The following is a 13096-nucleotide window of genomic DNA, read 5'->3' as shown; positions in this document are numbered from 1 at the left end:
GTTGCAATTATTTATATCTTAACCATACAGAAGGATTTTTTCCAAATAAAAGAGTCTATGATGAAAATGCATGAAGAAAAATTCTCTGTAGTAAATGGGATTGTTTAACCTGAGGAACAGATACTTATTGGAGTAGCCACCTTATATCTGATTGCTGTTATTAATTTTTGGCCCATTTGTGAGTGGTAAGCTTTTTTAGTAAATGTATATTGTTTCTTTTCTCTTACTGCCATGGACTTCTACTTCTTTCTCTTCATTGCAAGGTTACTGCTACTTTTGAGATGCCTGCTAACAGATGCAGCTTCATGAGAATGTTTTGTGGACTTAGAGGAACCTCAGAAACCAGCATTTGACCTTTACTGTCCAGCTCCAGCAACCCTTAGTCCTCTGAGACCAGTGAATGTGACTGAGATGAAGATGGATGCACTAAACCTTAATGCCTCCCCAAGCAGCCTGAACAACCCCTTGACCAGGACACAGCTGCCCATAACCTCCCTGCCTGGCAGCACCCACCCCATAAGACAGCAGCCACCAGAGGCCCCTGCCCCGCTGCCCCCACAAAGACATAGCAACAGTAGAATCCATCCAGGAACAAACGGTGCCTCTTTGCTCACATAGTAACTTACTTCTCTCACATCTGGGACAGATTATCATTGAAAGACCAACTAGTTTCCCACCTATTTACTTGCAAGAAGGTTTCACCCTCCCCATCAGCTAACGTGGGTTTCTGTGAAAACATTGGACTCAGAGTCACACCAGCAGCCCACCTACATCAAGAGTGGGTTCCCCTGGGGCCTTTGTTTGTGACTAGCCTTCAGGAGGATCCCCATCCCCTGACCTCAACACCCCCTTTCTGGAACAATTCCTCTCATCTGGGATTGATGTTATTTCTTCCTGCCAGGTGGAGGTTATAAATAAAGGTAAACACAGAATCATAGAATCATAGAATGGTTTTGCTTGGAAGGGACCTGAAACACCATCTAGTTCCAAACCCCCTTCCATGGGCAGAGACACCTTCCACTAGACCAGGTTGCTCAAAGCCCCGTCCAACCTGGCCTTGAACACTTCCAGGGATGGGGCATTCACATCTTCTCCAGGCAACCTGTTCCAGTGCATTACCACCCTCACATTAAAGAATTTCTTCCTTCTATCTGAGCTAAATCTACCCTCTTTCAGTTTAAAACCATTATGCTTTGTCTTATTACTACAGTCCATGATAAAGAGTCCCTCCCTGTCTTTCATCTTGGCCCCCTTTAAGTACTGGAAGGCTGCTATAAGGTCTCCTGGGAACCTTCTCTTCTCCAGGCTGAACAACCCCAACTCTCTCAGCCTGTCCTCACATGGGAGGTGCTCCAGCCCCATGATCATCTTAGTGACCTCCTCTGGACTCGCTCCAACAGGTCCATGTTGGAGCGAGTCCAGAGCTGGATGCAGTACACCAGGTGGGGTCACATGAGAGCAGAGTAGAGGGGGAGAATCACTTTCCTTGACCTGTTAGTCACACTTCTCTTGATACAGCCCAGGATATGGTTGGCTTTCTGGGCTGTGAGTGCACATTGCTGACTCATACTCAGTTTTCTATCCACTACTACTCCCAAGTCCTTCTCCTTAGGGCTGTTTTCAATTCACTCATTGCCCAGCCTGTATTTGCACATTGCCCTGACCCATGTGCAGAAACTTGCACTTGGCCTTGTTGAGGCTTGCCCACCTCTGGGCCTGTGCTGGGAATAACATGCTGGGATGTAATTCACAGAGCAAAATGACATTTATAATGTAATGTAGATAAATTCCTAAATGGTCAAAACTTACTCAGGAACATCCTATTACACTTTTTTAGGTAGGTGTAATGAATTTTACCCTCTGGGAAATGTTCCAATGGAAAGGAATGACATTTTCTATTGGATCATATTTTAGTAAATAATTTTCTAATGGTGAAAAGAACTTGAAACAATCATATTTGCATGAGTAACTTTTAAAAAAAATTTGAAGTGTGAACTCATCAATTTAAAAAATGGAACTGGAAAAAATACTATGCTTATAACTTGTTCAATAGGGAACTTGTAAATAATAAATGGTGGGCTCAAAATAGGTGTTTAAGAAGCTCATTTATTCAGATTTCAAGTAGATTAATTAAGACATTATATTGAATTAAAAAAATTTCAGAAACGATGAGTTTCAGAGTTCAAGCAGACTTCTAGGCAACAGAGATGATCTACATACTCAATGATATAATTCTTCACAGATTATCAGTAAAACACAATGGCTCACATTTAGACAAGTAGACACCAATATATTAATTTGACAGAGTCCACTCAGGTGGGTTATTATTACTGCAAAAGACTGTTAAAGGATACTATTTTTAACTATTGAAAGAGTGAGCAGGAATCATCCAGCAGGCCCACTTGCCTCCCTAGTTTCTTATGCCTTCTATCATTTACGACATGTTCACCTAACAATCATGTACATCCAAGTTCAGTAGGAGTTTCATTTGTCTAAATGCAAGCAACTGATCATCAGAGCTTAGAGAAGTAAGATTATTTTGCATTTTTTATTTCATTCTCTATATTTCTCAGGTCTGTAGGTAAAGGTCTCTGTAGCATTGAAAGGTTTTAACTGTTACACTTCAGACTTGGTTTCAAAAGAGTATAGATGACTATTAAAAAGTATCAGACACTATTCAAACCAAGTGCTGGAAGCAAAGTGCAAGTGTTATATCAGTTAAACTACTCAAATTCAACAGAATTGAAGGAGAATCAAAGATTATCAATCATAGAAGCCAGGTGACACTTTGGTTTGTTTACAATCTAGGTGATAAAACCTCAATGAAGAATACCGAATGAGAGATAACTAGGACATTATACAACATTATTCTTATTTTAAGAATATCCTCTTTATTGACATGGTTTTAATTATTTTAAAGTTGAAAAAGAGTCAAAAAAAGGACACCAAGATGGAGATACAATTTCAGGGCATAATGTAGCCAAAGAGAAAAGAAATTGAAATAAAATTGTTGACAGGATGCTTTAACATTTGAATGATACTATTTGAAAATAATGTGGCAATTGCAATTTTAAAAGAATATGATTGCTGCAGAGAATTTGAGAAAGTTATTGGAAAGAAGGGAATGGATTCTATCACTTACACACATGTTTTTCCTAGGTGTCTACAGAAATCCCTGAATATACAGGGATTTTTGTGCACATGGTGTAGGAGAATTCAGTCAGAGAATCTACGTATTTCCTTGTAGAGAGGGAAGATAGACATCTACATATCAAATGGTTTCCAGTGTCTTTATATCTATGTAACTCAATATTAAATATTATTTAACAGTTGTCTTAGATATCAAAAGCTGGCATCCATTTTATAAGACTGTACTGTAGACTTGATAATGTGGCCGAGGTTCCCCAGCAGCTGGCCAGGCTGCATGCTTTGCTCTGGGTGCAGCCCTGGCAGGCAGCTGGGGCTGTGGAGCTGCTCCTCCTGCCCCTTGCTGGGCCGTTGTCCTGGCCCTGTGCAGGCGCCTCTGGTGGAGACCTAAGTGAAAGGTTTTCATTTTAGCAAGTGAGTGAAATTGCTTTCTCTTACCTTTCTGACACCAGAGCAGTGCTTCATATTGAACTTCAGTGACTACTGGGAGAAAAATTAAATAATTTGCCTTGACTCACTAACATTAAACACCCAGACAGATATCAGGTGCAGTTTTAAAGAAATAATTTGATGGGCAAGTACCAAGGATGAAATTCCACCCTGCTTGCCTTTAGTAGTGCCTTACTTCAGACTCCTCACCATGCTGCAGGACATTCCGTGCCTGTTTTGATCCCCTCTTTTCATTTGTGAATAAGTAATTGATATTTTCTATGAAGCCATACACTTGCAAAATATACATAGATATATATATAAATATGCCAAATACACTATTTTTATATTTGAACAAAAGCATTTCCTCTTATTCTCTAACACAGCTTGTGTAAAACCTTAATAACACCTGATTCATTTTTCTTTAATTAAAAAAGAGTAACCAGCAACAATTCTAACACAGAAAAATATATCCACAGCACAAAAGACTAAGCATGTTGTTGAATACCATCACAGCCAGTGCTTTTATGGAACACAGACCTCTACTCCAGGAATGCTGGAAAGCCTAAACAATGTAATATCAGGGTCTTTGTTCTTTTTTTCTAAGTACATGAAAAACATAGATGTCTTGTCTTTCTACCACCCCACAGGCGTGGTGTGTTGAACAAAGCCAGGCTGCAGGGTAAGGATCCCATACTGCATTATTGCCATCAGATCCAACTTGCTTCCTTTGTGTTTGATTTTACAGTTTGATTAGTGGCTGCAGGAGAGAAAGAAGTGAGAGGAATACAGAATTCAGCTTTGTTGCTCTCTAGTGCACAGATGGGCAAAGAAGTCACTTGTTCTTCTCACTTTATCCCTCATCACTTATTACATCAACCTCAATTCTCACATCACATTGAATTGCGCCTCATTCTGCAACTATTCCCATTGATCTCAATTAAATCATTTAAGAGAAACATTAAATTTAAGGGGAAAAAAAGAAAGAACTGCAGCTGATAGATGTTAATCTTGTCTTTTAATATGAGTACAAGCCACTGATTTTTTATTAATGAGTGGGGTACAAGAATCATATGCAGAAGAGATGCATTTTCAAAGTCCGGAGACTGATGGTTTGCAAAATTTTATTCGTCTGCTAAGTGATTAATTAAAATAAACAGATGTTCTCAAATAATCTCACAGGCCTCTTTATATAATAACACAAGTTATGAAGATTTTTTACAGAAAGCAAGTAATTTAAGTACTATAACTATGAATATTCTTCTTACTACATTTCCTTAAACTAATTTCTCTAGGAACTCCAGATGCAATATTCACAAAGCTATACCCTTCCAAAAATGGATATTTGAGGCATCTTTTAGAAGGGAAAATGCGGAATATTCCCAGAGAAGCTGCCAGCTATCATTGAAACAACCCACATGCTGTCAGCATGCTATTAGTAATTATTTCTTCTAACTAATTATCACCTTAGTCAAGATGTGTTCACTTTCATCTCTTCACTTACCTGACATTTTTTATATGATTTAAGTTGGAAGCTTGAAGAAATGCTGCGCTGAAAGACTTTATGTGCAGGATGATCACCCAGTGGAATGGTACCATTCTCCGTAAGAAAGGCATGAATTCTTCCCACAGCTGAATTTACTAAGGAAACAAAGACTACCACATGAATTTGGATGTTCTTGAGTCTCTCTATTTCAGCATTACCTACTCACAATGTTTTTAGATAATAGTATTCATCCCTAAAATGTTACAGCAAATATCATTTCATCAGAGAGACCATAAGGCTGAATTTTATCTTTGTCTAAAATACCACAAAGTTACTGCAGACAGTTCGTTCTACCATTGGCCCTTTTCTAACAAATACTATCCATAAAGGATCTTTTCACTACTGCTTAGTATAATATCTCTGGGGTAAATCATTGCAAGTGTCCATGACCTAATGCCCCCTCAGCACCTCTGGATGGATTTTCCTAAGAGAATCCACCACCTCCTCTCGGCTGCTTTTGAGGGCAGAGGAATAACACTTTCAGAGGTAGGATTTGGAAATTCAGTTCTGGAACATAACAACAGATAACAGATGTAACATTTTCTTGGTCATCTATTTTAGAATATACGGTATGAGGGTTGTCAGGCCTGAATAATACAGTAATTCTGTTAATCTTGTAGTTCTCCACAGCTTTACAGTTTTTTTAAAGTGTTGTCATTTAAACACTCTTTGAAAAATAACACTGCAGGGGGGAAGGGAATAGTTTCCATTTTTTGTTTGCTTATTGAGGAAGCGACAGTTGCTGCATTCTGCTATGGATAGATAGAAGGGGAAAAAAAAAGCAGATAAACCTCTCACAATGTCAGCCAGTTCTGTATATCAAAAAGTCTCAATATCAAAATCAGAGCATGACCTGGATAGAGACAACAGTAAGAAAACCAGAAAGATGCCTCCTCTCACATCTTCAGTCTCCGAATTGGTGCTTAGGCAATTCCCTTTACTTCATGTTCTCACCAGCCTGTGCGCTGTCTGAAGGGGGAAGACTGAAGCCACTCTCACCAACCTGGGGAAGAGAAAACAAAGTGTATTTCCCCAAAAGACCATGTGCTTCACAAGCTTCAGGGTGTATTGCTGAGGCTATATTCCCAACTAGCTCGACAGCGATACGCTCTCCAGCACTGCACCTTTCAAACATTAATGAACTGATCTTCACAAAGCCTTTACAAGGCAGGGAATCATTATCTCCCTTTTACAGATGGAGAACTGAGGCGCAGCAAGATGTGAGTGATTTGCCCAGAGGAAATCTGTAGCAGAGCCAGAAACTGAACCCAAACCTTTCAAATCTCAGAACACCATCATCAGAACATACAGTTCCGGTCTCATTTCCTGGGAAATTTGTCAGGTGTTGTGCCTCTGGTAACCTCTCAGTGCTCCTACTGTAGTTCACCACCTCAAAGACATGACTGAAGCCTGCATCGTTGTAGTGATTTCATTCAGAGCAAATCCTGCTTTCATAATGTTTGCGTTACTAATATAATGAACTACAATTCCTTCTCCAAAAAGATAACATTGTAGTCAGACTTCTTTTCAAACTGACTTGTTTTTAGTCACCAAACCATCTTTTGGTACTTTTAAGCAGTACAGCTCATTTTCATAGCTGTTTGTCAATGAGGTTATATGAATACATACTTATATGTGTATCATATGTTGGGTGACATTTCTAGATGTTACTGTAAACTCTGCTGTGGGAGACATCGGCCTGTCAGCCTTGCACAGCCTCTAAGAAGCAGCAAGGCTTTGATGAGAAACAGGCCTTGGAAGAAATATAAGAAACTGCTGAGTTGTGCCAAGGTGGCAGGGAAAAACAACAGACAGCTGCAACACTGAACTGTGGAAAAGTACTAAACTGTGAGAAGTTACCACTGCGTGAACAGTGCGTGAACAAGAAGGTGATTGGTCTGCACAGCGCGTGTTAGAGTGGTCTTATGCTGATAGGAGAAAAGGTTGATAGCTGTCTAATTGCTGATTTGCTAATTATGAAGAGCTTTAACCATAGTATAAGTATGCACTATTGTAATAATAAAGGGTCTCTCCTTCTGCACTTCAATGGAGAGTCCGTGGCTCAATTGCCACACTCTGCTTTTTAGATTTTGAAATCTACTCGTTGAATTTAACATTCCATGTAGTTACTCTTGTAAACTACACTGAACTACACTGGTTCAGTGACTACAAACTAATACTATTCTCTTAATTCTCACTACATGAGAGGCACCAATCATATTTATATGCACAAGCCTAAAGATTCTGTATCAAAAAGAAAAAAAAAATATTTGAAGGCGTAGCATGATGACAGCCAAACTAATGACTTGGGTTTTAGTGTTAGCGTGCATTTGTAATACCTCATAGTTAAAGGAATCATTCTGATTCAGGCACATTAAAAAATAAACACTTTGTCCTATGTTTCAGGAAATAATTTTATTCCTAGAAAAGGGTAAAATGAGCAGTTACCAAAGAACTCTTAAAGTTTTAAAGACAGAGGAGAAGCTGAAATCTCTGAAGACAAGTCAGGATGATTCACTGGGACAATGTTAAACAACACAAAAGATAAAATATTGGTCCTAAGGTTTATCTATCAGAAAAGATCATTAAAATCTGGTTGCAATAAGGTGAAACAGTGGGAGCTAGAGTTTACTGGCAGGGACATATGGAGTGCCAATGGGTCCCAAAATCATATGAATAAGATGAAATGAAAAAGAATCAAATAACATGGCAGATCTTCTTGATCCTCCCTTAAGTAAGTGAGGATACACCAGTGCAGCAGTATTGGACTGAATATTGGCAAACTCAGGTTAAATCACTCCATGGCTTTATCTGAAAATATTTTTGCTGACTTCACAAAATAGAAGAATGACTCTTCACACTTTTAGAAATGGTACCTTATCAGACCATCCAGTGTGAGTGTGGATGTCAGCTCCTGTCCTTCCTGCCTTGGGAAGGGGTTTGAGTAGCATCTCTGAGCTTGCAGAGAGTCTGCCCTGGGGAGAGGGGTGCTATCAACCTTCCTTATCTTTCTTCACATAAACAAGCATGAAATGTTGCTTATCATGCAATATATAAAAAACTGTAAGTACATGTGTCTGCATAGATGTATTTTTAAGTGTTTATACATGTAAGTTGAGGGGGTTTAAACATATTCTAATATGCATATATAGGTATATTGTCCACATATATATGTACATAGACATGTACATAGACATGTATATATGTATACATACATAAACACATATGATCTAAAAATATCTGCTGCGGCACAGCCAGAATTATATTCACTACGGTCCTACTCATTAGACTGAAATTTCCCCTTTTACACTATACACACCCCATGGTCTATTCAAAGCGGAGCACATCCAACAGAAAGGACCACGGGGATTGTTTTAGAACAGTCTTTAAGATATTTAATTCATGACAGAACATTTTGGGTGCCTGAGTTTCCCAGAAATAATGTGACTGCTTAAACTATTAGATCAAGGAGAACCATAAATGCCACTCCCTCTAGAAGGCTGGCAAGTCAAGACCCATTTTCTTTGCTTTGATTTTTTGGCACTTTTAAGAAAATATTCATTTTCAAGGTAAATAGAATATTTCATATTGAATTAAGTGCCATAGTTCATGGTCTTCCTTCAAAAAGAATAAATTAACAAAATATATTTTGACTGAATTGCTTTTCTTTTTTTTTAACAGCTGTTTTGGTTTTACAGTGGAAATGAAAAATCTGTATTTTCACTGGCCCACAGTGCCAGCAATGACAAGTTAAGTAAGATCACTCCACTGAGAAAAATGGGAAAACTTATAAAAAAAGGTAGTAATCCATTACATCAAATAAGTAAGACTCCTTAAGGAAAAGAGAGAGAGCCTCAATACAGTATAAGTAGAAGAAACATTGCCTGACATTTTTCTGGGAGGTCAGTGAAAGGATTGACTAAATTATTAGAAAGCAGAAGTCAGTGAGTCAGACTGCAACAGGACTGCAGATGGCAAATTCTTTGTGAGAGCAGCATAAACTGAAGTTCACTTGGGAAAAGTAAAAGCGCTGGTGTCCAGGACTGTAAGAAATAATCTCTGTATAGGGTGCTAAGAGATAAAGGTACTGCAGGCAAAGCTGAGCTACTAAGGAAAGGTGTTTTACTTGAGTTCCTTGATGACCTTCTGCCTGAATATTCTGAACAACCTGTCTGAAAAAATGTCTGCAGCATTGGTGTCCAAAAAACCTTTTTACCAGAACTCTGCAACACTAAACATGACATTTAAAGAGAAAAACAGCAAATGTAGGGGCAAATTCCCTTCTTCTAAATAAGAAATAGAGGGAGTATTTGTTATTCATGAAAACATCTGCAGCTGTGGCAGAGCTACCATAAGATATCCTTAAGCTGTACATAAAGTTTTCTAACCTCATTTCCATTTAATTAGAAAGCCCGTCAGAAAATTTACCAAGAAAACATTGAGATTTGGCACATAGACTGTAGGAAAGAGAAAGTAATATAGGCAGGGCAAACAGCCCTGTCAACTTTGGATTTCACATCCTCAACAAGAGCACCTAACTTCTAGGTACTAGTGTGCTGTTCCCTGCAACAGCTGAGCTGCCATCTGATCTCCCAGGATCAGATGCTACATTCCTGCCTGGGCACCAGCAGACACCATGAAGGAGAAAATCATACTGAGAGCCCAGAGCTGATGGTGGTGACTTCTGTACAGGCACCAAAGTCCTAAGCAAAGCTGATGAGATTGGGGTAGTGAGCTACAAACATATTTCATTTGAGATTCAGATTGATGACTCTGCATTGTGACAGGACTCCCTTGTTAAGTTTAGTGAGTATGTCCTGATTTTTGCTGCCAGTATGCATTAAGCATTGCTGTCCCTCAGCCTGCAGGTCCCTCAGACTCCTCACCCTCATGGGAAAGGGAAGCCAGGTATGCCCAGAGAAGGGACTCCATGTGGTCTGCAAGCTAACCACCACCTACTGACCTTTCATTTAAGTCTGTCAGATTCTTAGGTGCTTAATTTCAGTGTCCTGGACTCCAATACTCTGAAGGTGCATCGACATTGGCATTTGAATTCAGGGCCACACTTTTGAAGCAAACCTCTTTGTCATTTCTTCAGGATATTGTATGGAAGTGCTGCCTTAGTACAATGACTGTTTCTGGAACAGATTATTTTATATAGTCTTCATAGAAGCATATAACCTTAAGGGTTTGTCTGAGCTACCACATTCAGACCTCTGCTGTCACAGACATCTTGTCATATAATGCCATTTACAAAGATCCTTCTCAAAAATCCATTAAGATTTTTGCTTCTGTCCTGTTAGAAAGCTTCTCCAGAATTTATTTTGGTGATTAGAAATCCCACTTTTTGTGATCAATTCCAGTATAAGCCTTTGATTTATACAGTTCTTTTGTCGAGGATGATCCTCCAGGAATCCAGCAGACACTTTTTTCTTCCCTCATGTGTACACATATATTTACAAACAGTAGTATTGTCCTTGTTAGATTTAATTTCACTATTATAAACTAGCATTAAGCCTCTACATTTCTACATATGTACTTATATCTTGGTTATATCTATAGTTACACCTTCTTGTATGACAGGGTCTCCACTCTGATGATCCATTAGAACCATTCTGCACTTGTACAAATTTTAAAAATTGTTTCTGTGGAAAAGCTGAAAAGAACATAGTGTAAGAGCAACAGTACTTGTTCAGACCATTTAACGTGCTATCCTGTCTCCAGCTGTGACTATTCATGGCCAACAAGGGAAAAATAGGAAATACATTTTAACAGTTTATCCTTTCCCCAACCTGTCAGCTAAGATGATTTCTTGAGTAAGTCACTAGCTTCCCACTTAACAACCCTGAATATCGCTCATCCAAGCACTGTGCAGCCTAATTGTCTCTTCCCTAAAATATTGGGTTTGAGTTGTCCATATATATATCACTATGTAATTGCTTAAAGTCTTATTTCAAAGAAAAAATCATTTAAACATGGTGCTTAACATCATTTCAAACAAAGGTTTTACACATTTACATGTATAGGAAAACATTTATAGGAAAACATTTATATAATTTCAAAATAGTCTCATAGAACTGAGAAAGGATGACTCAAAATTTAGCCCAAGGTAGCTCAAAGAGATTACATAGCTTTGTTGTCCCTTTACTGTTCTTCTCCACCTTATGAGTATAAAAGGCAGCATTTAAAGTGTCCTGCTTTCAAAAAATCAGTGCAACATGAAGTGTTTCAATAAATAAAAATTTTCTTACAGGTGCAAAGTTTATTTCATATATTTCTGTTATTATATTTATCTCAGTGACCATGTCATTAATATTTTAGGGTTTGTTCACTTGTTAGTTACAACCATAGAATGAAGATACAGACAAATAGAGAAAGAACAGTTTTCTTTGCCCAGCAGATTCTTAGCAACAATGTGACATGTCAAGATTTTCTCTTGCCCAAATTGTTCTCTAATGTATTTTTACATAGTTGTTTAAAATTCTTCTAGCAGTTTGTGGATATGCCACAGAAGAAATATTCTTTCCTTTTATACTGGAGCCTGTCTGCACTAGAACACCCTTCCAACATCTAAGGTACTTAAAGTTTCTTGGTGTCTATATAAATGAAAAGGGCATAGCAGACAAATATAGTTGCAACTTCATTCTTGCTTACAAGATTTAAGCTCTGTTGTCAGTACCTGTCTAGTTTGGAGTCTGTCATTAGCTAACCACAATATCTGAACACGGAGTAAGTTCTGTTTTGATAATCCTAAAATCTCTTCAGCTCTTGTTATGACTCCTGGAAGCAAAAATGAATTGGAGTGTTGAGAGCATACGATGTCTTGAGCAGAAAAAGCCTTGTGTATTGGGGTAAACTTTGTTCTATAGGTTTTAGAGATACAACTTAAATAACTTCAAATCTATTTGTACTTTCCTCTGACAAATAATACATTCCATTTTTTCATAAAGAGCAGACAGTTTGACCTGGATATTCAGCCAATAGCAAATAAAAATAACATTACTATATTTTACAGTCATGATCCTCCTCTATGTTGGAACTATCCCCAGTGATAGATACATCTTTACAGTCAGATGCTCAGAGGGCTCCTTGTCAGGCAAATGAATCACAGTCCTTAAAAGCTGCCAGTGTCACCCTTTTGTGAGAGAGTCCTTCCACTTCATAATACAGAGGACCCTAACATTGTACCCGCTAGAGCAGATGCTCACAGACAGTCTTTAATTATCCCCATGACAGTAGTGAGCTCTTTCTGTCTTGAAAGAGGAATTCCCTCTCAATACTGTTATTGTCACCATATGTGAATAAAAATCCAGTTTGGATAAATCACAGAGAGAAGGGGTTGGTGCAGTACTCTTGGAGATATTTGTGAACCTGGGAAGAGGGAGAGAACCCTGGTTATTACATAGCATGGTAATTTTTTTAATTGGAAAGGAAGATGGTTACAGTGATATTACCTAAAATATAAGGATTCCTTTCTTAAAGATCAATATTCAATGTGCTGACTAGATGCTATCAGGGGTAATAAGGAAATATAAATTTTTGATCTAAGTTTGTCATACAGGTAAAAGAAGCATGTGAGGTATCAGCATAGTGTTACCTTGACATCAGTCCATGATAAACTGGAATACTTGAAAAAGAACAGCAAAATATGAAACCAAGTTTGTAAAAGAGTACCTCTTTTGAAACAAAAAAGAAATAAGACTTCATATTTACCTTTGGTATTTAAGATGAAATGGTAACGACATTCCTAGAATTCAAAGAGCACATACAAATTCCAAAAGCTATCATTAATAATTAATTCAAGCACTGTTCTGTGCTTGCTGCTGTTGCTTCTGAGCTACCACTAAGTTATGTGCATTTTAAATTAACATTTCATTTTCTGAACTGTTTGTTGGCACAGCATATGCAACAGCTATTAGTGACATTACTTGATATGAGATAGCTCAACAAGGTGGTAGCCCTGGAAAAACACAT

This window comes from Strix uralensis, chromosome 3, assembly GCF_047716275.1.
Source record: "Strix uralensis isolate ZFMK-TIS-50842 chromosome 3, bStrUra1, whole genome shotgun sequence".
Classification (NCBI taxonomy): Eukaryota; Metazoa; Chordata; class Aves; order Strigiformes; family Strigidae; genus Strix; species Strix uralensis.
Note: the sequence above shows the minus strand (reverse complement) of the source record.